Genomic DNA, 23,251 nt, shown 5'->3' on the forward strand with positions numbered 1-23,251 from the left:
TGAGGTTTTAGGATATGAGAGAGCTATCATGGGAGAACGTGCAGGAAAAATGAATTGGAATGATCCAAATCTTAAGGTTTATTTACAAGGTAACATACTAATCCTGTTAATTCTTCAGTGGAATGCCAAAAGTTTAATAGCTAATGGACAGGAATTTATGAGTTATGTGAGGGATTTTGCTGAGAAATCACATGTGATATGTGTGCAAGAACCATGGCTTAACCCAACTCTAGATTTTGTAATACATCACTGCTGTATGGGTGTTCAGGGAGGGGTAGCACCTCTGGTGGTGGGCTTGTCGTGCTCTGCCCAGGGCAGCTCATCCACCTTTGGTCCCCACTTGCCACCCAGCTCTCACTTGTGGCTCCAAGTAACTGATTGCATGCAACAGTGGCCACCCCCTGGTACTCTGCTTTGACAGGTGGGCTAAACCAGGTGAGGGTAGCCAGGAATCTCCAACCCTAGTGAGATAGGGATATGCCTACTCCAGCATGCAAAGCCAGTTCTGGTGGACTGGGCAGATGAGATCAACTACAAGATCCAATAGCCAAGAAGATGGTGCTGCAACATTTCATGGAGAGCGTAGGGCCTGACAAGGCACAGAGGGCGTCATGGCTATCCATTGCAGCCGAGGGAGTATCCAGTCAGGACAATTTTTCATACCATTGGACCAAGATTTTTGAGGCTGAGAGAGTGAAACTGCCCCAGTGCAGTGACTTTTTCACTACAAAACTCCTTCCACACAGGTTACGCCATCGTCAAAAACGATGGACAACTAACACAGATTTTGTAATTAATAGTTATAATAGTGTACAAAATGATAAGTTAATGGAAGAGGGGGTGAGTGTACAACTTTTGTTAAAAGGGGTTTACGATATAGAGAACAAAAGAAAGAAGAACCTGTTTAAAAATAGAAATAAGTTTACTGGAGCAAATTGGTACCCAGGGAAATGTAGTATGGTGTGGGGGTTTTAATGCACACAGCATGCTGTGGGGGAGCATGATGACATTAATGAAACAGTGTTAGAAGAACTCGTGGAAAAGGAAAATCTGTGTGTACAGTATAAATGTTGGAAGTTGGATAAGAGTAAATTTTAACGCTCGTTCTGAATCAGCTATTGATTTGACATTAGTTATGGACCTTTAGCAGGAAAGTGTCGTTGGGAGGTTTTGAAGGAAACAGCAATAGATAGTGATCATTATGTAGAAGAGAAACAGAAATAGAGATAGATCAGGAAGTATACTGGAACACCGGCAATGTGAAAAGGGGGAAAGTTTAAAGAAATGTGATTAGGAATGACAGGATATTGAAGTCAATCAGGATGTGGATCTTTTATGTGACAAGATTGTAGAACGGATAATGACAACGGCAACAATAAGTATACCAAGGAAATGGAATAGGGCCTAAAAGAAAATGGTACCATGGTGGGGAAGGAATAAGACATTGTAATAGAGCATTTAGAATGTTGAAAGGGACACACAAAGACCTGGGTTACAAGGAAACGTTTTGAGAGAACTTGGAAGCATTAAGTAAGAAAGCATTAGAAACAGATGGAAATTTTGAAGGTGCATTAAATGTGACGTTCACCATGACAGTTCTTGGAAAAATAAAAAAAAAATCCCCTGGGAAGGATCAGGTAAGTTATGTTGTCTAATTTTGGTGAGAAAAGGAAGAAAGTTATTTAACAATTTCTAGGGAAAAAGGAAAATTACGTAAAGCATGGAAAGAATCAAACACAATTCCGATATGTAAACCAGACAAAAATCCTAATAATCTAGCAAATTATAGACCTCACATTTATATAAAACCACCAAAAATTGATTAATAAGAGATTGACATATTACATCGAAACAAAATGGGGTATTTTTAAATATCAGAGGAAGGGGAACCATAGATCCAGTTTTATGTCCAGAACATGAGGTGAGGAGGGCTCAATTGAACAGAGAAAGCAGTCTTTTCTAGTGTAGAGAAAGCATATGATATGATATAGAAAGAAGATTTGATCATCAAATTGTATAAATTGGGAATTAGAAGTCGAATGCTAAACTGGATAAAAGATTTTTTAATTGGTAGATCTATCATGGTGCGAGTAAGGAAATCTATGTCAAATAAACAGATTGTGGAAAATGGAACCCTGCAGGGAAGTGTTGTTAGTCCATTATTATTTCTATAATGATAAATGATATATTTTCTAAATATAATGGAAAGTAAGAAAGTGATACAAACTTGAGAAAATCTGCAGATGCTGGAAATCCAAAACAACACATGCAAAATGCTGGAGGAACTCAGCAGGCCCATCAGCATCTATGGAAAAGGGTAAAAAGTTGACATTTTGGGCCGAGACCCTTCAGCAGGACTGGAAAGAAAGCAGTCAGAGCAATAAGGTGGAGGGGAGGGGAGGACGAAGTACAAGGTGATAGGTGATGGGTGACACTAGGAGGAGTGAAGTAAAAAGCTGGGGAGTTGATTTGTGAAAGAAATAAAGATAAGGGGGGAAATTTGATAGTAGAGGGTAGAAGACCATTCCCATTTCAACATGTCAGTCCATGGCCTCCTCTACTGCCATGATGAGGCCACACTCAGGCTGAAGGAGCCTTGTATACCATCAGGGTAACCTCCAACCTGATGGCATGAACATCGATTTCTCAAACTTCCGGTAATGTCCCCATCTCCTTCATCATTTCCATTCCCATTTCCCTCTGTCACCTTATCTCTTTACCTGCCCATTATCTCCCACTGGCACTCCTCCCCCTTCCCTTTCTTCTATGGTCGTCTTCCCTCTCCTCCAGCCCTGTATCTCTTTCACCAATCATCTTCTCAGCTCTCTACTTCACCCCTCCCCGTCTCCCAGTATCACCTATCACCTACCACCTTGCACTATTTTCTCCCCTCCCCCCACCTTCTTACTATGGCTTGTAATCTTTTTTTTTCCAGTCCTGATGAAGGGTCTTGGCATGAAACGTCGACTGTTTACTCTTTTCCATAGATGCTGCCTGGCCTGCTGAGTTCCTCCAGCATTTTGTGTGTGTTGCCAAGGAAGTGCTAAATGTTCTGAGGTGTTTAATAGAAAAGGAATTGGGAGCTGATCGGAAATCCTTACAGCAATATATAGGATTAATAAGCTCAATACTGAACTTTGGAAATACGGTGTATGGATCAGCATCACACAGTATGCTCAAGAAACTGGATATAATTAACAGTCAAGCACTAAAGTTAATCAGTGGGGCAGTAAGGACAACACCAGTGGTGGCAATGCAGGTGGACTTGGGAGAGACACCTCTGGAACTGAGAAGATCACAGCTTGTGTTAACATATTGGGTAAACCTCTCCGGGCATGGAGAAAATCATCCAATGAAACAGCTTTTAGATCCATGCTGGGAAAAGGAAAGAAAGAAAATCAGAAGTTTTACAAGGACTTTGGAAGGAAAAGCGGAAATGACAGGAATTAGTAATAAGGCAGTGGGTGCTGCAGTGCCTTTTCCTGGGCTGCCTCCGTGGCTGTGTGAAGCACCAGAGACGGATCTTCAAATATTCAAAATGAGGCAGAAAAATAGAGAAATGATTTTACATCAAGATATAGTTGAATCTTGGGTAAATAATACTTATTATGGATATTTACAAATATACACAGATGGTTTAAAAATGGTAGTAGTAGATGAGGGGTAGGATTGGTAGTGCCTGGTTTTAACATTAGAAAGCAGGTGAGGATAAATGATGATTTCTCAGTGTAGACAGGTGAAATCTCAGCTGGATATTAGCTTTGCAGTGGGTGGGGAAATTGAGACCGATGCGAGTTGTAACATTGTCTGATTCAGGCACAACAATCAGGAGTCTAAAAGATTTGCATTCAGAGGCAAAACCAGACATTATGTGTGAGATAATACAAACCGTATTTAGATTTAAAATGATGGGAGTCTGGGTGCGTTTTCTGTGGATTTCAGCACAGTGGTAATGAGCAAATTAGCAAAGGAGGCAACTAGACAAGAAGTGGGTATTCAAATAAATTACAGTAAAGGAGAAACGAAAAACATTATTAAAATGAAATCAGAAAACATGTGGAGAGAACAATGGGATGAAGGGAGAACAGGAAGACATCTTTGATATTTGGAAAGAAGTGGGATGGTGGAGGAATGCAGGAGGGAGGAGGTGATGATATTTGAGATTGAGGTTTGGGCCCACAGGGTTAAATAGTATATTGTTTCTTAATGAAGAAATACAATAATGGGAGGTGTGAGTGTTGTAAACAACAAGAAACAGTTGAGCATGTACTAGCGAGGAGTCCAGGATGTAATCAAGAGAGGGGGTGGTTGATTTTAAAGTTATCACGGAATAAAATGCAATTTAACATTAATGGTATTTTGCAGAAAGGATCACAAGATTATTGCTTCAAGTAAATAGTGCAGTTCCTTAAGAATACAGGTCTTTTTCATAGAATTTGATACAAATACAGGTGTGTGCAGCTTAACGTCCATTCGGACAATGTCCGATTGCATATACGTCTGTAGTCCCAATCAGAGAATGTGATGTAGCGGACGTAACCAATCTCGTGTATCGCACGTCTCTTGAGTGTAGTAGCGTTATCTCTCTGTTTAAATTTTCTTTCGAAAATATTACCGTAAAGTGCTTCATGGATTCCAAATGCAGGTTATTCAACCTGAAACTCTTCCAGTGGAACATTGTGAGGGAGTTGAGAACAGTGATGTGGATGATCCTGATTATCTTTGATAAACTGTGTAGGCTAAGAAAGTGTTTACATAAAAGTTTAATTTTTTTCACTTTTTAGAAAGGTTAAAATGAAATCAAAAATTATAGTGCATGTATGTATTATAGTGTACAGTATACAGTTTTAGTGTAGGTTCTTGGCTATTTAGTTAGTACAGGTGCACTACTCCATATAGGTTTACTAAGTATATAATACGGTGTTCACACAACGTCCAAATCACATAACGTCCGATTTCACAGAACGTATTGTGGACATTAAGCGACGCATACCTGGTATAAACATAAAAGATTTAGATATCTTAACCTATGCTTCAGTTCAGAAGGTGACGGTAGTGTGCCTTAAATCTGTTTTGCCAACCGCCATAAAACCTCAGACGAAGAAGAAGAGGTTCAGTCGTTATTCAGACCAAACATCAGAATGGGGAAGAAATGTGATCAAAGTGACTTTGACTGAGGAATGATTGTTGGTGCCAGATGGGGTGATTTGAGTATCTCAGAAACTGCTGGTCTCCTTGGATTTTCATGCACAACAGTCTTTAGAGTTTGCAGAGAATGGCATGCGAAACAAAAAAAAACATCCAGTGAACAGCTGTTATATGAGTGAGAACGTCATATTAATGAGAGAGGTCAGAAGAGAATGGCCAGACTGGTTCAAGCTGACAGTAAATCAAATTACTACATATTAGAACAGTGGTGTGCAGAAAAACATCTCTGAATACACAATATGTTGAACCTTGAAGCAGATACTATGCACATAGGTTCAGTGGCACTTTTTAGGTACCTCCTGCACCTAATAAAGTGGCCACTGAGCTTGCGTAGATTTACATCTACTTTCTTGTGCAATCTTAGCAATCCGCTGCAAGTTTTATTTCACTTTCATGCTCCTTTATTCACGTTTAATTACTTTTCCACATCCCTTTATTGATTATTGTAACTGATCAGTTCACTGGATTTCACTTCTGTGTTTTTGGCTTGAAATCCGCCTCTTGATTTGTGATGTCTTTGGGTTTATTAAGCAACAAGGCAACACGTCAACCAATCACCAGTACAGGAGTCTTGATAACCAATCAGTAGTTATCAAGTCATCAACAGTCTTCCATTCTTTACTTTTTGAAAACTGACCATAAATTCAAAAATCTACATTTTTTTCTGCTTGGAATAAATCCTGATCCACCCCTCTAATTTATGTATCATTCTATTTATAACCTCATTGCACGGGCCCAGATCATTACCAAAAACGTCCTTGAAATGAAGAGGTTGTCAGAAATGTCAGTGATCTTTAAACTGGGTCTAACAAACACTTTATAGAATGTAGCGCAGCAAAGGAGCTGTCAGAATTTTGTAATTTGAACAATTCACCTCCATCTGCAGTTTACCCATCACTTCCACAACCACATTAAAACATTCAGAGACATTACTCGAATGCTGATTCTAAATTTAATAGAATAGTAACGAGCATAGAATTGGACCTGAGGTTTACCATTCTACCATGTGCTGCGAAAAGTACTCTGGAGTTTGTGCCAGATCTGTAGTCAAAGTCAAAGTGGTGTTCAATGTCACACGCACAAGTACACACAATGAAAAACTTACTTGCAGCAGCATCACAGGCACAGAGTAGCAGGTAAACAGCATTCTGAAGAAAAACATAAATTAAACACTATTATTTTTACAAAAGGAACACTATTAAAACTAAAAATAAACAGCCTATTTTCGTGCAAAGTAATCAAAATGCTCAGTGTTGTTAAAACTTTAGTAATTAAGGCTGTGTCTAGTTCAGCCTAAGACTAATTGTTTATTTTCAACTGAACAGACAAAGTGGACACTGTGTCCTTAACTGTAAAGCCGTGGGAGCTGGTGGTTAGAAGGACTGTGGATGTAGGGTCGGCAGAACTGGAGCACGGTATATAAGGCGATGATCACTCCAGGTCAGACCAGTAGGCTTTGGGGTGGTTTCAGATGGGTCATTGCTCCCAGTGTCTTTTCATAATTTAAATCCATTCTTAATCACACATTGCAGGGCTTGATTTAATCTTAACCCCCATGGCACTAAGCAATGATGGTTGCTCTGGAAATCCATGCAATATGTTGGAGCTGACACTTCCTCCCTTATAACAGGGCTCTCTGTATTCTGTGCTTCTTAAACTGTGGCATGTGCCCAGGATTAGAATGAACGTAACAGATTAAACCCACAGCTTCCGTCCAGCAAAGCACCTTGCACACTGGCAATGCCCAGGGACAGGGTCAGCCCCACAGACGGGACTAACTGCAACAGGTAGGAATGAACTCATTCACTTTCTCTGTGTTCCTGTCCGTAGTTTCCTCTCGGTGTTGCTTACTTATCCTGAATAAGAAATCTTGGAGACAGGAGTGGGGGTGCGGGGGCAGAGAGGAAAAGAGAGAGAGACACACACGTGCCATCAGTTGGTTCTGCAAATCAAGTAGTGGATAGCTTGGAGTCAGTGTGTACTTGCTCACCTGTGAAGAGTTTGTCACTGTTAAGGTAGAATTTGTTAGTCTTACTCGTGTGTGCTCAGGTGCAAAGGTGTCAGAGCCTCACTATTTTCAGACCAGATTCCCTTTGTGTTACACTTTAAGATTTTGGCTAGGGGCGCAGTGGTTGGGCCTGGGGGCACCTGGCATTTCAAGTCAGGCAGGGAGGTTCCTCCTAATGCATCCACCTAACACCAGAGGAACAAATCCTCTAAATGGTAGTCACAGCAATCTCGAATGGTCAAGCAGCACCATGCTGGATGCAGAGGAAGGTTCATTTCCTTCCATAGCAGAAGGACAAAGGTGCAGGCAGGGCCATTTTGCCCATTTTGCCCATCAAGCCGGCTCCACCGTTCATTGTGATCATGGCTGATCATGGACCTCAGCACCATTTTCCTGCACTATCCCATATCACATAATTTTATGAATATCAAGAAAGTGATCGAACTCAGGTTTGAATGAACGTAGTGACTGAGCTTCCACTGTCCTTGGGATCAAGGATTCCAAAGACTCAGCACCTCCCTGTGAAAACAGTTCTCCTCATTTCAGTCCTAACGGGCTGGCCCCTTACTCTGGTCCTGGACTTCTCATCAGGGAAATGTCTTCACTGAATCCAGCCTGTTGAACAGAGTCATTTTCAGTGCAATCTCCTCTCATTGTTTCCAAACTACACTAAATACCAATGTAGTCTACTCAACCTCTCCTCAGATGGCAGCAACCAGTCTTATGAATCTTTGCTGCACTCCCTCTGTGGCATTTTTGTCCTTTCTTGTGGAAGGAGGAGAAAGTGTGCACAATACCCCTGGGTATTCTTTGTTTCTGTCCAGTGAACAGCTCCCCACAGGAACTGAATACCACCCATCTAACTGGAGTCGTCCTATAATATTTGTGGAGGGCAGCCAATAGGCCGGAGCCTGAGCTACTTGTACCTGTGGCAGAAAAGGCACGAGACACAAGCCCCAGCCAGGGAGTGGGTGTGTGCTAGAGCAATGCACCCAACCACCTCAACCCAAAAGCCCATGAGGATTCAGCTCCTGCAGGGAGGTGGGGTGTTGATAAATGCTAGCTACATTAGGACAATGTAAATGGAAGATGTGTGAGACCCGTTTAAGATGGCACTGGTGGACCGCCGTGACTCCTGGCTGGTGGGAAGGATAGCAACAAAATACTTTGTTAACTACACTTTTTCTGGCAAATGATCATCGTAAGTAATAGTCTGTAACTTCCCTTTGGACTCGGAGGCAATTCGATGTGGCAGAACTGAGACAAGGCGAGGTGGCAGGCCCATCACTGGGGGCATGGAAGAGAATGAAAGATCAGGTACAGGGTCCAGGCGCCAGGCATCAGAGCATATCGATGGGACTAAACACTATGTTCGGTCGGAGATTTACAGGCCGAATCGAGGTGGTGAAGTCCAGCGTATCTAAACAGCAGAGCCCGTTGTTCGGACGGAGATTTTAGAGCTGGGCCAGATTGAAGAGGTCAAGGTGGTGAGGAGCGAGCCGGTTCAGATCGCTGCCCAAAGCAGCAAAACCTGATGTTCAGATAGAGAGTTAAGCGCCGGGCCAGATTGAAAAGGTCAGGGTGTTGGGTACCGAGAAAAGGAACGGGCCGATTAAGATCGCTGTTCCACTATGTTTACTCGGCTTTGGCTGAACTATGGGTCTCAGTCTCGGACGCTCTTGCGGACTTCGGTTCAGAAACCCTATTGGATTGCAGTTACTGTTTGCATGATGCTTTTTTTTCCAGCGCACATTGGGTGTCCGAAAGTCTTTTTTATGGGTTATTTTATTCTACTGTGGGCATGATGTGGTTTTTATTCTCTGCACATTGGGTGTTAGACAGTCTTTTTTATATATATGGGGTTTGTTTTTGGGTTTCTTTGTTTTGTGGCTGCCTGCGAGGAGACTAATCTTAAGGTTATATAATTTATACATACTTTGATAATAAATGTACTAATCTGCTGAATATGTGGGCGAAGGTTTTCCTTTGGCAGAAGATTGCTGCCCTTGGCTTCACTGTGTGTTCCAGCATGTCCTTATAGAAGGCCATTCTCACACTTCAGCACAGTACAGCGACGATCCCAGCATGGTATGGGGACTGTACAAGCACAAAACAGGGGCAGTCTCAGCACTGTGCAGGGGCAATGCCAGCACAATACAGGGGTGCCCCAGTAGAGTATCGGGACTCTCAGCACAGCAAAGGGACCGTCTCAGCACAAGCAGGTAACTACACTCACATGATGGCTTTGGCAGTCAGTGAGGATCAGCCTCCATCTGTTCTCTATCATCAGTATGGTTACAACCACTTAGATACCTTTGGCAAGCGTTCAGGGCAATTTAAAATTTAAATAGATAAAAAATATATATTATTTTTCTTTATATTTAACAAAGCCTTACAACACAACCATGCACTAACCGCTAATTTGTGGATTGTAGTAGGAAGCGGTGTCTTTGCAGCTATAATCCAATCTAGTTTCTGGGCTGGACTGGGTCCTACTCGCTGTCCTGATCAGATTTACTGGACATTGTGTTGTTTGTTAGCATTTTGACACATTCTCTGTTTTGCCATTTAGTAGTGGATATAATGCTTAATATCCACCAACATTGTCCGAAACTGCCCCACATTAATAATGTTCAAGTCTAGATCCTGAAAATGGTGAGCAAACTCGCATTCCACATGAGTCTTTCTCAGTGAAAGCAGACATCAGTGATCAGAATCAGAATCAGGTTTATTATCACCAGCATGTGACGTGAAATTTGTTAACTTAGCAGCAGCAGTTCAACGCAATACATAATCTAGCACAGAGAGAAAAAAAATAAATAAAATAAAGTATAATAATAAATAAACAAGTAAATGAATTTTGTATATTGAATAGATTATTTTAAAATGTGCAAAAACAGAAATACTGTGTATTAAAAAAAGTGAGGTAGTGTCCAAAGCTTCAAACTCCATTTAGGAATCGGATGGCAGAAGGGAAGAAGCTGTTCCTGAGTCGTTGAGTGTCTGCCTTCAGGCTTCTGTACCTCCTACCTGATGGTAACAGTGAGAAAAGGGCATGCCCTGGGTGCTGGAGGTTCTTAGTAATGGACGCTGCCTTTCTGAGACACCGCTCCCTGAAGGTGTACTGGGTACTTTGCAGGCTAGTGCCCAAGATAGAGCTGACTAGATTTACAACCCTCTGCAGCTTCTTTCGATCCTGTGTAGTAGCACCCCCCTCCCCCCCACCACCCCATACCAGACAGTGATGCAGCCTGTCAGAATGCTCTCCACGGTAATCTATAGAAGTTTTTGAGTGTATTTGTTGACATGCCAAATCTTTTCAAACTCTTAATGAAGTATAGCCACTGTCTTGCCTTCTTTATAACAACATCGATATGTTGGGACCAGGTTAGATCCTCAGCGATCTTGACACCCAGGAACTTGAAGCGGCTCACTCTCTCCACTTCTGATCCCTCTTTCAGGATTGATATGTGTTCCTTCGTCTTACTCTTCCTGAAGTCCACTATCAGCTCTTTCATCTTACTGATGTGGAGTGCCAGGTTGTTGCTGCAGTACCATTCCACTAGTTGGCATATCTCACTCCTGTACACCCTCTCGTCACCGCCTGAGATTCTACCAACAATGGATGTATCGTCAGCAAATGTGTAGATGGTACTTGAGCTATGCCTAGCCACACAGTCATCTGTATACAGAGAGTAGAGCAGTGGGCTAAGCACACACCCCTGAGGTGCACCAGTGTTGATTGTCAGCGAAGAGGATATGTTATCACCAATCCGCACCCTGCTAAATGCACCCCCTTCAATGCAACAGCTCGGATTTTGTTTAGCTGCGGTATAGGGTGTTTGAAGGTCAAGGCCTTGGACCTGTACAAACCTTATAGTTTGACAGAGAGAAGTAACCTCTGTCCTCCTACCTGTGCCTGACACCTTGATTACCTAAAGCAGGTATCTTGAAGCATTGGATCAATAACACCAATGCTGCTGCTGTAAATTCCTGGAAATATGTTAAATCTGGCATGGGAAGACGTGAACGTAGGAATAGAGGAAAAGATGAACCCCAAGCCGACATGAAAAGATGCAACATCCATACTGACTCCTTGGAATTTCTGGTCCATGAGCCCTCAATCAGGAGAGGGGCTTTAGGAATTTTGTTGATAACCTTAAATCCTTGCATCGGGAGCACACAGAACCCAGGTGTAAATGCCAGAAAAAGAGCATGAGCTCATAAATGATCCGCCTACCCATCAGGCATCTCCTGCCCCATCTGTGGAAGGGTCTACACTTCCTGCTTTGGCCTCGACAGTCATCTCAATATCCATAGAACAGGAGTGGAAGCAAAATATCCTTGATCTTGTGGGACTGCCCAAGATAGAGGTAATAATACCAAGTGTCAGAAGATCTCTGTCTTGGCAAATGCTGCATTGTTGTGATGTAGATTTTGGTGCGAATGTAGTTGTTGTAGATGGTAGGTTTGCAGATGACACCAAAATTGATGATACGATAGACAATGAAAAAGATTGTATAAGGTTACAACAGGATGTAGATAACCGAGAAAGAGGGCCAAAGAAAGACAGATGGAATTTAATTTTTTGCATTTTGTTAAGTTAAACCAAGGCAGGACTTGCAGATTAAGTGGTAGGGGCCTGGAAAGTGTTGAAGACAGAGATCAAGGTATGAAAGTGGTGACACATATAGGCAGGGTGGTGAAGGTGTTGGGAATGCTTGCCTTCGTCAGTCTGGGTGCTGGGTACAGGAGTTGGGATGTCGTATTACAAATGTACAAGTTACTGATGAAACCACATTTAGAATATTGTGCGCAGTTCTGGTTGCCCAGCTGTAGGAAAGATACGATTAAGCTAGCAAAGGGGTGCAGAAAAGATTCCCAAGGATGTTACCAAGGCTGGGGGGCTTGAGCTATAAGAAGATTGTTTTCTTTGAAGTGAAAGAGGCTGAGTGGTGACCTTATAGAAGTTTATAAACTCATGAGAGGCAGAGACAAAGTAATTGGTCAGTCTATGTAGATCAGTTGGCAGGGGTATTTGCAAATATTTTTAAGTGTTCCCTATTTCAGGCTTTGGTTCCCTCCTGCTTTAAGAAGATCCAAGCATCTCATCACAGTACCCAGGTAAAACTAGATAACATGCCTTAATGACTACCTCCCAGTGGCTTTAACATATACCATCATGAAGTGCTTTGAGAAGCTGGCCATGGCACACATCAACTCCAGCTTTCCAGACAAACCATCTGTGGCTGGCACCATCTCCCTGGCTCTACGCTCATCTCTGGAGCATCTGGCTAGTAAAGAACCCATGTTAGACAATTGTCTATGGACTACAGTTCTGCCTTCAATATTGTTGTTCCAAGCAAGCTCATTACCAAACTCCAGAAATTGGGAGCTAATGCTTCTTTCTGCAGCTAGATCCTTGATTTCCTGACCAACAGACCACAATCAATAAGGATAGGCAGCACCACCTCCGCCACAATTATTCTAAACACTGGTACTCCACAAGGTTGCATCCTCAAGTCCCCTGTCCTACTCCCTGTACATGTCTGCATGTCCAGATTCTGCTCTAACTTCACCTACAGGTTTTCAGATGACAGCACTGCAGTGAACCACATCACGAAGAACGATGAGTCAGAGTACAGGAAAGAGACGGGGAGCTTAGTCATGACAACAACCTTTCTCTCATGTCAACAAAAGACTTGGTCATTGATTTTCGCAAAGAGGTCAGTGCACGTGTTCCTGTCTACATCAATGCCACTGAGATTGAGGTGTTGAGAGCTTCAAGTTCCTAATTGGTACTGGCCCAATCATGTTGATATCATGGCCAAGAAAGCTCACCATACCTCTACTTCCCCAGAAGGCTGAAGAAATTCAGCATGTCCCCATAGACCCTTACCAATTTTTATTGATGCACCACAGAAAGCAACCTATCCAGATACATAACGGCTTGGTACGGCAACTGCTCTGCATGTGACCACAAGAAACTTCAGAGAGTTGTGGACACAGCTCAGTGCATCACAGGAACGAGCCTTCCCTCTATGGACTCTATCTATACTACGTGTTGCCTCTGTAGGTTTATGCAAATATAAATGGCAGAGGCATTTTATGTTTAAGAAACACCGTAGCAACTCATTTATTGTACTTCAAACACTGAACACAAAGCGCTGTTTAAAAAAAAAACTTTACATAATTATGTTGTCACATCAGACCAGCCTCTTAAAGTGAACCCGAGCAGTGTTGGTGGTTGTGAATTACGTATATTTCCACCAATTTCATTACCCTACACAGGACCTTGCAAATCCCACCCCCAAGAATTCACTAAAATCAACATTGCGAGCTTGTCCAGAGCTTGGACGAGCTGCCTGGCTTGGCTCCAATGTTCCATGGGTGGAGGAACAGCAGATGCCTCTGGCTCGTCCAGAGGTGTGTTGACACACTCGTGTTGTTGCAACGGCAGGGTCATGGGAGCAGAATCCTCCAAATCTTGGTGGACCGGCTTAAGGTGATCTGCCAAAATACATTTGGGTTTACCCTCTTACCTATGATAAAAGTCTTTTCTCTCAGTTCCAAAATGCAGAACAGGCCATTGTAAAGCGGCCGAAGGGGATGTTGGTGGGCATCATGGTGGACAAAAACAAAGGTTGAATTTAGATCAACAGGAATCCAAGAGTGCTGTATGCCATGATGGGAGGTAGGAAGAGGTGAAAGGAATTGAATTTACTGAGGGTGGAATGCTGTTGAGAGGCCGATCTGGTGGTAGTGGTGTCAGGAATGAAATCACTTGGCATTTGTAATAGCTACCCATATACCAACTCAGCCATTGACAACTGCAGGTCCTCTTGGAGCTGTTCTGAGTCCCAGCAGGACCCATGGGAGATGATTGTGCCAACACTTATCTGTCAGGGAAGCCCTCAGAGCAGCCTTTAAGGAGCGGTGAAACCCCTCGCTTAGACCATTGGACTGTGGGTGATGTACCGAACGCTGAGGTTCTGGGCTATCACAGCAGGCCATTGGACTGTGGGTGATATACTGTGGTGTGATGTAGCCTAATGCCAAGGTTCTGGGCCATTGCAGCCCAGAGGTCTGATATGAATTGGGGACCGTGGTCAGAGAAAATATCAGATGGGGTGCCAAACCGAGCATCCCAGGTGCTGATGAACGCCCGAGCAATGTCTGCTGTCATTGTCAATGCTAGAGGGGCAAACTCTTGCCACCTGGTGGTACAGTCCACCATGGTAAGGAGATGCGTGAAACTGTGGGAGAGGGGAAGAGACTCCTTTTCACAAAGTCCATGTTGACATGATCGGGGACCTCAAAAGGTGCCAATGGCACCTGAACACGACTGCTAATTTTTGCCAGTTGGCACTCCACACACACTGCAGTCCAATCACACACGTCCTCTCTCAGGCTGTGTCACACAAACTTCAATGCAACCAGTTTCTGTGAGGCCTTCAGGCCTGGACGCGAGAGACCATGAACACAGTCAAAAACAGTCCGCCTCCAGTGTGCGGGCACTCTGGTGCGAGAGTGACCTGTTGAGACATTGCACAGGAGAGAAACCCCAGCTTCCCCGAACTTAATGTCAGCTAAATGCAGGCCCATGACCTGCTGTTCGGTAAGCAGGTCAGTAACCTGGTTGGCTGCTATGATGGCATTGGTCACCTCCAACTCCTATGTGTACAGCTTCAATGGCTGGCCTTCAGAGGTGATCAGCCATGTCATTATTTTTCCTCTTGATATGTTGTATATCAGTTATTAACTCTGATATGTAGACCAGTTGGCGTGGCTGCCGTACAGACCAAGGTTCTGATACTTTGCCCACTGCGTGCACAAGGTTAATGAAGGCTGTGAAATGACAACCATCGAGAGGGAAACAAAACTAGCGGATAACCTGGCACTTGTAATGGCTGTCCGTACATCAACTCAGCTGTAGATGACTGCAGGTCCTCTTTTGGAGCTGTTCTGAGCCCCAGTAGGGCCCACGGGAGCCCATTATCCGTCAGCGGAGCCCTCGGAGCAGCCTTTAAGAAGCGATGAAACTGCTTGCATTGGCCGTTGAACTGCGGGTGATATGCCGTGGTGTGGTGTAGCTTAACACCAAGGTTCTGGGCAATCACGGAGACCAAGAAGCTCACAATCGAAGGTGCAGTACTTCCTTTCGGAGGGGGGGGGGGCGCGGTGGTGGATGGGGGACGGAGCTGCCAGCTGAAGAAAAGGATCATGCACAGCACCCACAGCATTGTCTGAAGTGTCAGTAGTAATAGCTATATATGCATTGGATGCGCCAGTAGGGTCGCATTGGTAAAACCTTTTTTGGCATCATCAAGTGCCCTGGTCATGTCCACTTCACATCCAGCACATAATTCTCTGAAACTTCCGCCATCTCCAACAGGATCCCACCACTAAGCACACGCCCCCCGCCACCAGTTTTCTGTTTTCCGCAGGGATCACTCTATATGCGACTGCCTCCCTTGTCCATTTGTCCCTTCCCACAAATCTCCTTCCTGGTACTTATCCTTGCAAATGGAACAAGTGCTACATCTGCCCCTACACCTCCTCTCTCACTACCATTCAGGGCCTCAAACAGTCCTTCAGGTGAGGTGATACTTCACCTGTGAGTGTGTTGGGGTCATCTACCGTACCTGGTGCTCCCAAAGTGGCTCCCGTCTACCAGTGACACCCAACATAGATTGGGAGATTGCTTCGCCGAGCATTTACACTCCATCTACCAGGAAAAAGTGGGATCACTCAGTGGCTACCCATTTTAATTCTACTTTCCATTCCCATCCAACATGTCAGTCCATGATCTCCTCTACTGCTGTGGTGAAAGCCACACTCAGGTTGGAGGAGCAACACCTTATATTTTGTCTTGGTAGCCTCCAGCCTGATGACGTGAACATCAATTTCTCAAACTTCCAGTAATGCCCCTCCCTTCACCATTTCCCATTCCCATTTCCCTCTCTCACCTTATCTGCTCACCAGTCTATTGCCTCCCTCTGTTGCTCCTCCCCTTTCCCTTTCTTCCATGGCCTTATGTCCTCTCCTAACAGACTCCTCCTTCTCCTTTATCTCTTTCACCTATCAACTTCCCAGCTCTTTACTTCACCCCTCCCCCCTTCCATTTTCACCTAACCTATCACCTGCTACCTTGTATTTCTTCCTTCTCCACACCCCACCCTCCTTTTTATCCTGACTTCTCATCTTTTTTCTCCAGTCCTGATGAAGGCTCTCAGCCTGAAATGTCGACTGTTTACTCTGGCCTGCTGCGTTCCTCCTGCATTTTGTGTATGTTGCTCTGTGATTTTCTGGGTCCAGTCTATGCATACGAGCATGGACTGGTGGGCCAGTTGTAGAAATGTGGTGTTAGGCCCCATGTTTTGTGACTGTAGTGGAGAATGTGGGCTTGGTGAGGTTTGGGAATTCACCCAACAGTTGAGTAAACTCACATGTGGCGGTGCATGTGCTGGACAGAGTCGTTGTGGGGAACTTACAGGGGTGCACAGGGTAATGACCCAAAATCCTCGACATCCACAAGCCGGCAGTTTGTAAGGTCAACTCATAGTCATTGAGGATGCAGGAAGTCTGTATTGAGCAGAGGTCTAGCCACTTTAACCAGGATGAAACCCCCGCACCCCCGCATAATGGCGCCCAACAACAAAGCAGAGCATCACCCATCGTGTCCTATAGGTCAGAATCATGCTGCCTTTGGTGGCCTCCAGTGAGGTTTCATCGCTCTTTGCCTTCTCATCAATAAGCGATACTGGCAGCACACCCACTTGAGCACACTTGTCACACAGCGAGCGTCGCCCTGAAAGGGTGTTCGTAATGAACAGTAGACAAGCCTGGAAGCTGGAACCCACGGTGTTCACAGACCTCTGACGTCCTGATATGCTGGCACTGTCGAAGCTGCAAAGGGGTTGACATTTCTTAGCGTTCATACCAAAGCGAGCATGGTAAAAACACAGACCCAGCACCATCTGTTTCGTGGATGCGGGTGTCCTGATGTTGGGGGTTTTGCTAACTGGGCTTATTCAGGTACGGAAAAGAGGAGATATTATGTACTGTTGCCTGGCTGAGTGTAGACTCTCAGCCATTTTAGCGAGCTCCCTATGGTCCTTCACGGTTGCATTTGCAAAGACTAAGCAAGCTGGTTCAGGCATTTTCTGCATGAAGAGTTCTTTAAAAATAAAACAAGGTTGGTGATTTCCCAGCATGTGATCCATTAGCTCCAATGGCCTAGCATTGCCGAGGCTGGGCAAGGAGAGCGACTGTTTGGTGTGCTCAGACTCCAATAGTCCAAAAGTCTGTAAAAGGTGAGTTTTCAGCGATCAGTGTTTATCAAGTTCAGATGGGTGTTCATATAGACTCACCACACTCACAGCTGTGGAGTTGCTGAGCGATACTACCACATAGAAATATTTGGTGTTGTCGGCGGAGATTTCCCAAAGCGCGAATTGGGTCTCGGCTTATACAAGTCAAGCAACGGCAAATTGCTCCCAATACTCCAGCAGTTTCAAAGCAACTGCTTTCCCAACACGTTCAATAACTCTGGAATCGTCCTAGAGCATCGGGGTCACCGATGTAGGTTTCCTTAAATAAAAATGGCAGAGGTGTTTTACAGTTAAGAAAAACCATAACAACTCATTTCTTGTACTTCAAATACTGAACACAAAGTGCAGTAAAAATACTTTACATAATTATGACACCATGTCAGACAAGCCTCTTAAAGTGAAACCCAACTCAATGTCGGCGGCTGTGACTTTCCACCAGTTATATTACCCTACACTTTAATAAAGCTGCCAGCATAAAGCACCCACCAAAGATACAAAAGCCTGAAAGCACGTACTACCAGGCTTAAGGACAGCTTCCATCCGCTGTTATCACACTCTTGAATGGACCTCTTGTAAGATAAGATGGACTCTTGACCTCACAATCTACTTCATTATGATCTTTCACTTTATCGATTACCTGTACTCCACTTTTTTGGTAGCTTTTCTACTTTTTTCTGTATTATTGTTGTTTTACCTTATTCTAGTTCAATCCACTATGTAATGATTTGATCTGTATGAACAAAATGCAAGGCAAGTTTTTCACTGCATCTTGGTGCATGTGACAATAATAATAACAATCATAATAATAATAATAATTATACCAATATTTCAATACCAATAATCATACCAAAGTAGAGGGGATCAAAAACTGAAGGGTATAGGTTAAGGAAAGAATTACAAGGGACCTGAGGGGCAAGTTTTTCCACACAGAAAGTGGTGGGCAAGTGGAATGAGGTGCTAGAGGAAGTGCTGGGAACAGGTACTATTACAATGTTTAAAAGGTATTTAGACAGCTACATGGACAGGAAGGGTTGAGAGGGATAGGGGCCAAATGAAGGGAGATGTGACTACTTCAGATTGGCAGCTTAACTGGCATAGATGAGTTGGGCTGACAGGCCTGTTTCTGTGTTGTATAATGCTATCAGACTTTAACAATAATATAAAAGGAGAAAGACTATAAAGGTGTAGCACAAAGATTTGGCTATTTAAGGAAGGGTATCTTTATCACTGAAGATTGTTTGGAGAAGGTTGACAAAAATGATCTTGGATGCAGAGCAATTGTCTTATTATAAAAGGTAGAAGTGGTTGATTCTGTACTATTGAAGAATGACTGGAAACCTTGTAGAAAACACAAAATATTTTGAGGCAACTTGACATGGAGGTTGCTCGGAGATTGTTTCTCCTTGTTGGATGGAGAGTACAGACTAGAAGATGTGGTCTCAGAATTGGGGAGTCCATTTGTAAAGATATAGAAGACTTTCTTCCCTCAGTGGAATCTTTGGAAATCCTTGCCCCAGAGAGTTGTGCAAGCTGAACTTTCCAATCTGTCTTTGAAAGGATGTGCTCACATTGGAGCGGGTCCAGGGGAGGCTTATGAAATTGATTCTGGGAAAGAAAAGGTATGAAGAACAGTTAATGGCCCAGGGCGTGTACTCGTGAGAGTTCAGAAGCATGAGGGGTGATTTCACTGAAATCTACCAAGCATTGAAAGAGAATGTTTCCAATAGTGGGAGAGTCTAGGACCAGAAGGCACAGCATCAGAATAGAAGGACGTCCCTTTAGGACAGAGATGAGGAGTGATTTCTTTAACCAGACAATGGTGAATCTGCAGAACTCATTGCCACAGATGGCCATGGAGGGCAAGTCATTGAATTTATTTAAAGCGGAGGTTGATAGGTTCTTGATTAGTAAGGACATCTAAGGTTATTCTTGATTAGTAAGGAGAATGAAGTTGAGAGGGAAATAAATCAGCCATGATCATATGGCAGAGCAGACTCTTTGAGCCCAACTTCCTAATTCTGCTCCTATGTCTTATGGTCTTTATCGAAGCTGAGGTTAGTTAGTGAATGAAGAAAAAGTCAAGGAAGAAAGTTGGGTCAGATATGAACTATGAGCAAGCTTGAAGGGCTGAATGGCCTACTCCTCCTCCTTTCTCATATGGTTTTATGGTCTCATGAAACAATAAAAGCATGGAGGTCGGTGACCAGTGGTGTGCCTCAGGGATCTGTTCTGGGTCCCTCCTCTTTGTGATTTTTATAAATGACCTGGATGAGGAAGTGGAGGGATGGGTTAGTAAATTTGCTGATGACACAAAGGTTGGAGGTGTTGTGGATAGTGGGGAGGGCTGTCAGAAGTTACAGCGGGACATTGATAGGATTGAAAACTGGGCTGAGAAGTGGCAGATGGAGTTCAACACAGATAAATGTGAGGTGGTTCATTTTGGTAGGTCAAATATGATAGCAGAATATTAATGGTAAGACTCTTGGCCGTGTGGAGGATCAGAGGGATCTTGGGGTCCGAGTCCATAGGACACTCAAAGCTGCTGCACAGGTTGACTCTAGTGGTTAAGAAAGCATACAGTGCATCGGCCTTCATCAATCGTGGTTTAGGAGCCAAGAGGTAATGTTGCAGCTCTATAGGACCCTGGTCAGACCCCACTTGGAGTACTGTGCTCAGTTCTGGTCACCTCACTATAGGAAGGATGTGGAAACCATAGAAAGGGTGCAGAGGAGATTTACAAGGATGTTGCCTGGATTGGGGAGCATGCTTTATGAGAGGTTGAGTGAACTTGGCCTTTTTTCCTTGGAGCGACGGAGGATGAGATGTGACCTGATAGAGGTGTGTAAAATGATGAGAGGCATTGATCGTGTGGATAGTCAGAGGCTTTTTCCCAGGGCTGAAATGGCTAGCACGAGAGGGCACAGTTTTAAGGTGCTTGGAAGTAGGTACAGAGGAGACGTCAGCAGGGTCGGACTTTAGGCAGGGCTAGGCTGGGCTGCAGCCCAGGGGCCCGAGCTGCAGAGGGGCCCAAAATAGGTAGCTATCATCATGGTGGACAAAAAAAAATATGAGAGTGGAGCACAGAACAGATAAAAGAAACAAGAAAAAGAGGACCATGAGAAAGAAGCATTAAAAAAGACATTGAAATTGACAGAATTTTTTTAACCTGTTCTCGATGATGCAGCAGTACCATCGCTCTTGTCACAGTCTGAGACCGGTGGACAAATGGAGACTTGTTCAACAGCTGGCACTAGCACCAGCGTTAGCACAGGACCACCATCCTTGCCACAGTCAGCAGCTAACGTTGAAGAGGCAGAGAGCATGACTTTGGGATTCCCGACCACAGAGGCCTCTGCACAACCAAGTCAGGCTGCCATTAATGTTAATGTTACCGCTACTGAGGATCCTTACAGCACTGATCCTGCTCGCTGGGGAAAGGAAACGTTAGATGATTCAGTCCGAGTGTACTGGGCTAAGAAAGGGCCTGTGTCCTGCCAGAATAAGGATGTGGATATCAAAGCTTTGGAATGAGTATACAAACCGCAGAGACGTTTTTTCTCCAAATTTCACTTCAAACGCATGCTCGTAAATGGTGAGTACATACCAAGGCAATGGCTCTTATATTCCCCTTCCACCGGCTGTGTGTTTTGTTTTGCATGCCGCATCTTCAGTGATGGTAACTGTCAGTCCATCTTCGAAACTGGCTTTAGCGACTGGAAACATGCCGCTGAGTACATAGGAGAGCATGAAAATAGCGAACACCACAGGAAAATGATACTGACCTACGTTACACTAGCGTTTGACAGCGGAGGAATAGATGCAGAACTGCAAAAACAGTTCGAGTCAGAATGTGTCTACTGGACCGACGTATTGAGAAGAGTGTTGGTGATTGTGAAGTTTTTGGTCGAGAAGGGACTGGCTGTCTGAGGCTCCAGTGACATATTTGGCAGGCCTGATAACGGCAACTACATAGGCTCAGATCCACAATGGGACAGGACAGGCTGAGTCATCTTACTCTGATGTCACTTGAAAGTGATCTTGTTCGAAAACTGGATTTTAGTGATCTGATCAAGGACTTTGCTGTGAAGAAATCCAGAAGAACTAGGCTTTCATTTTGAAAAAACAAGCATCTGACTTTGTAAATATCTAGGCTTGTGTGTCAGTGCTGTTCCTGTTTTTGTGGCAATAGGCTAATAATTGACTGTTTACAAACCTAGTAAGTAATAAGTGGTCTTTACTCTGCAAGCCACACAGCACAGCAATAGGTTAGTATGTGCTTGATCTCATTTTTCAAAAAGATTGTTGGAGTATTGTCAAGTTTCCTAGTTTGCCATGGTGCCATCTCTCTTGGCCTTTTTGTCTCTCATTTCCATTTTCCTTTCTTAGAACACATGGTTGAGAAAAATACCTAGATAAAAATGCTTTGGCATTGTTTGAGAAATAAGGCCTATGGTATGTGCAGCGATAGCTAAATAAAGATTTAAGATAGGGTACATCATACTTCTTCTCCCTCATAACTTTACTAAGCCAACTAAGCCTAGGTCAATTTTTGAGTGATTTAGATGCTGTCCTTCAAACTAAGAATCTGCATTACTTTCTGTCCTCCCTCTTAAGTCCTGTAAGCTTATAGCCCACGTATTGTACTAAACCAATGTCTTGGTCCACAGCTTTGATACTTAGACCAGTATGAACTTTGCTTTTGTTCTTGCCTTTTTTTTGCTTGGTACAACAGCATTTTATGGCGTCGGCAGGGGCCCATCAGGGCCTCCAGCCCAGGGGCCCTGGTCCCACTAAATCTCACCCTGGACGTCAGGGGTAAGTTTTTTACACAGAGTGTGGTGAGTGCGTGGAATGGGCTGTTGGAGACGGTGGTGGAGGCGAATACGGTGGGGTCTATTAAGAGACTCCTGGACAGGTACATGGAGCTCAGGAAAATAGAGGGCTATGGGTAACCCTAGGTAATTTCTAAGGTAAGAACATGTTCGGCACAGCTTTGTGGGCTGAAGGGCCTGTATTGTGTTGTATGTTTTCTATGTCTATGTTCTAATAACGGATGTTACCTGCTTACAATACAGGTTTGACTACCTGACTCTGTAGTAAACTATTGGTTTTTCTTATATTGTTACTTCATCTTCACAGTCAAGGGGAAGATGGAGTCATCAACTGTCTCTGACCTAACTATAAACTGTCGCCATTGAATAAAGTTCACAATTCCTTCTGAACTGGATTATTCACAGCTATGTGATTAACCTGCATTCAACTTCCTATGTTTCACAGACACAGAGTTACACTGCTTGGAAACAGACCCTCCACGCTAAATGAATAGAATTGGAATTGAATTAAATTAAATTGGTTTATTAATGTTACGTACATGTACCAAGGTATGATGAAAAGTTGTTTTGCATACTGTTTATGCAGGTTAAATCATTGCATAGTGCATTGAGGGAGTATACGGTAACACAATACCAGAATGAAACTCGCACAGAAAATACTAATCTCCGAAAGGTCTCCCTGCACAAACTATCTGACAATACTATCTTTTCATCTTTTTTGGACACGACATTCAGTGTGTGTGTTGAAAACGCAACAACTTTCTCTGAAAGAAGCTTATAATAAAGCAAAGATTAATGGGAAGTTAGAGGACTGGGAAGCTTTTGAAAACCAGCAGAAGGCACCTAAAAAAGTCATTAAGAAGGTAAAG

The 23,251-nt window shown here is 43.7% G+C and overlaps 1 protein-coding gene across 8 annotated transcripts in view; it reads left to right on the forward strand.

The window, feature by feature from the left end:
- Positions 1 to 23,251, forward strand: part of kcnj1b (potassium inwardly rectifying channel subfamily J member 1b) — an 89,353-nt gene that overhangs the window by 42,298 nt on the left and 23,804 nt on the right. Inside the window, exon 1 of one of the 8 annotated variants that reach the window (XM_063038766.1) lies at positions 12,851 to 12,942. The exons of the other annotated variants lie outside the window; for them this stretch is intronic. The gene's annotated coding sequence lies outside the window, so the exon portion shown is untranslated. Of the gene's footprint in view, positions 1 to 12,850; positions 12,943 to 23,251 lie in introns of those variants that run through there. 8 annotated transcript variants of the gene reach the window in all.

The sequence above is a fragment of the Mobula hypostoma genome, chromosome X2 (genome assembly GCF_963921235.1).
Source record: "Mobula hypostoma chromosome X2, sMobHyp1.1, whole genome shotgun sequence".
In the NCBI taxonomy this organism is placed as follows: domain Eukaryota; kingdom Metazoa; phylum Chordata; class Chondrichthyes; order Myliobatiformes; family Myliobatidae; genus Mobula; species Mobula hypostoma.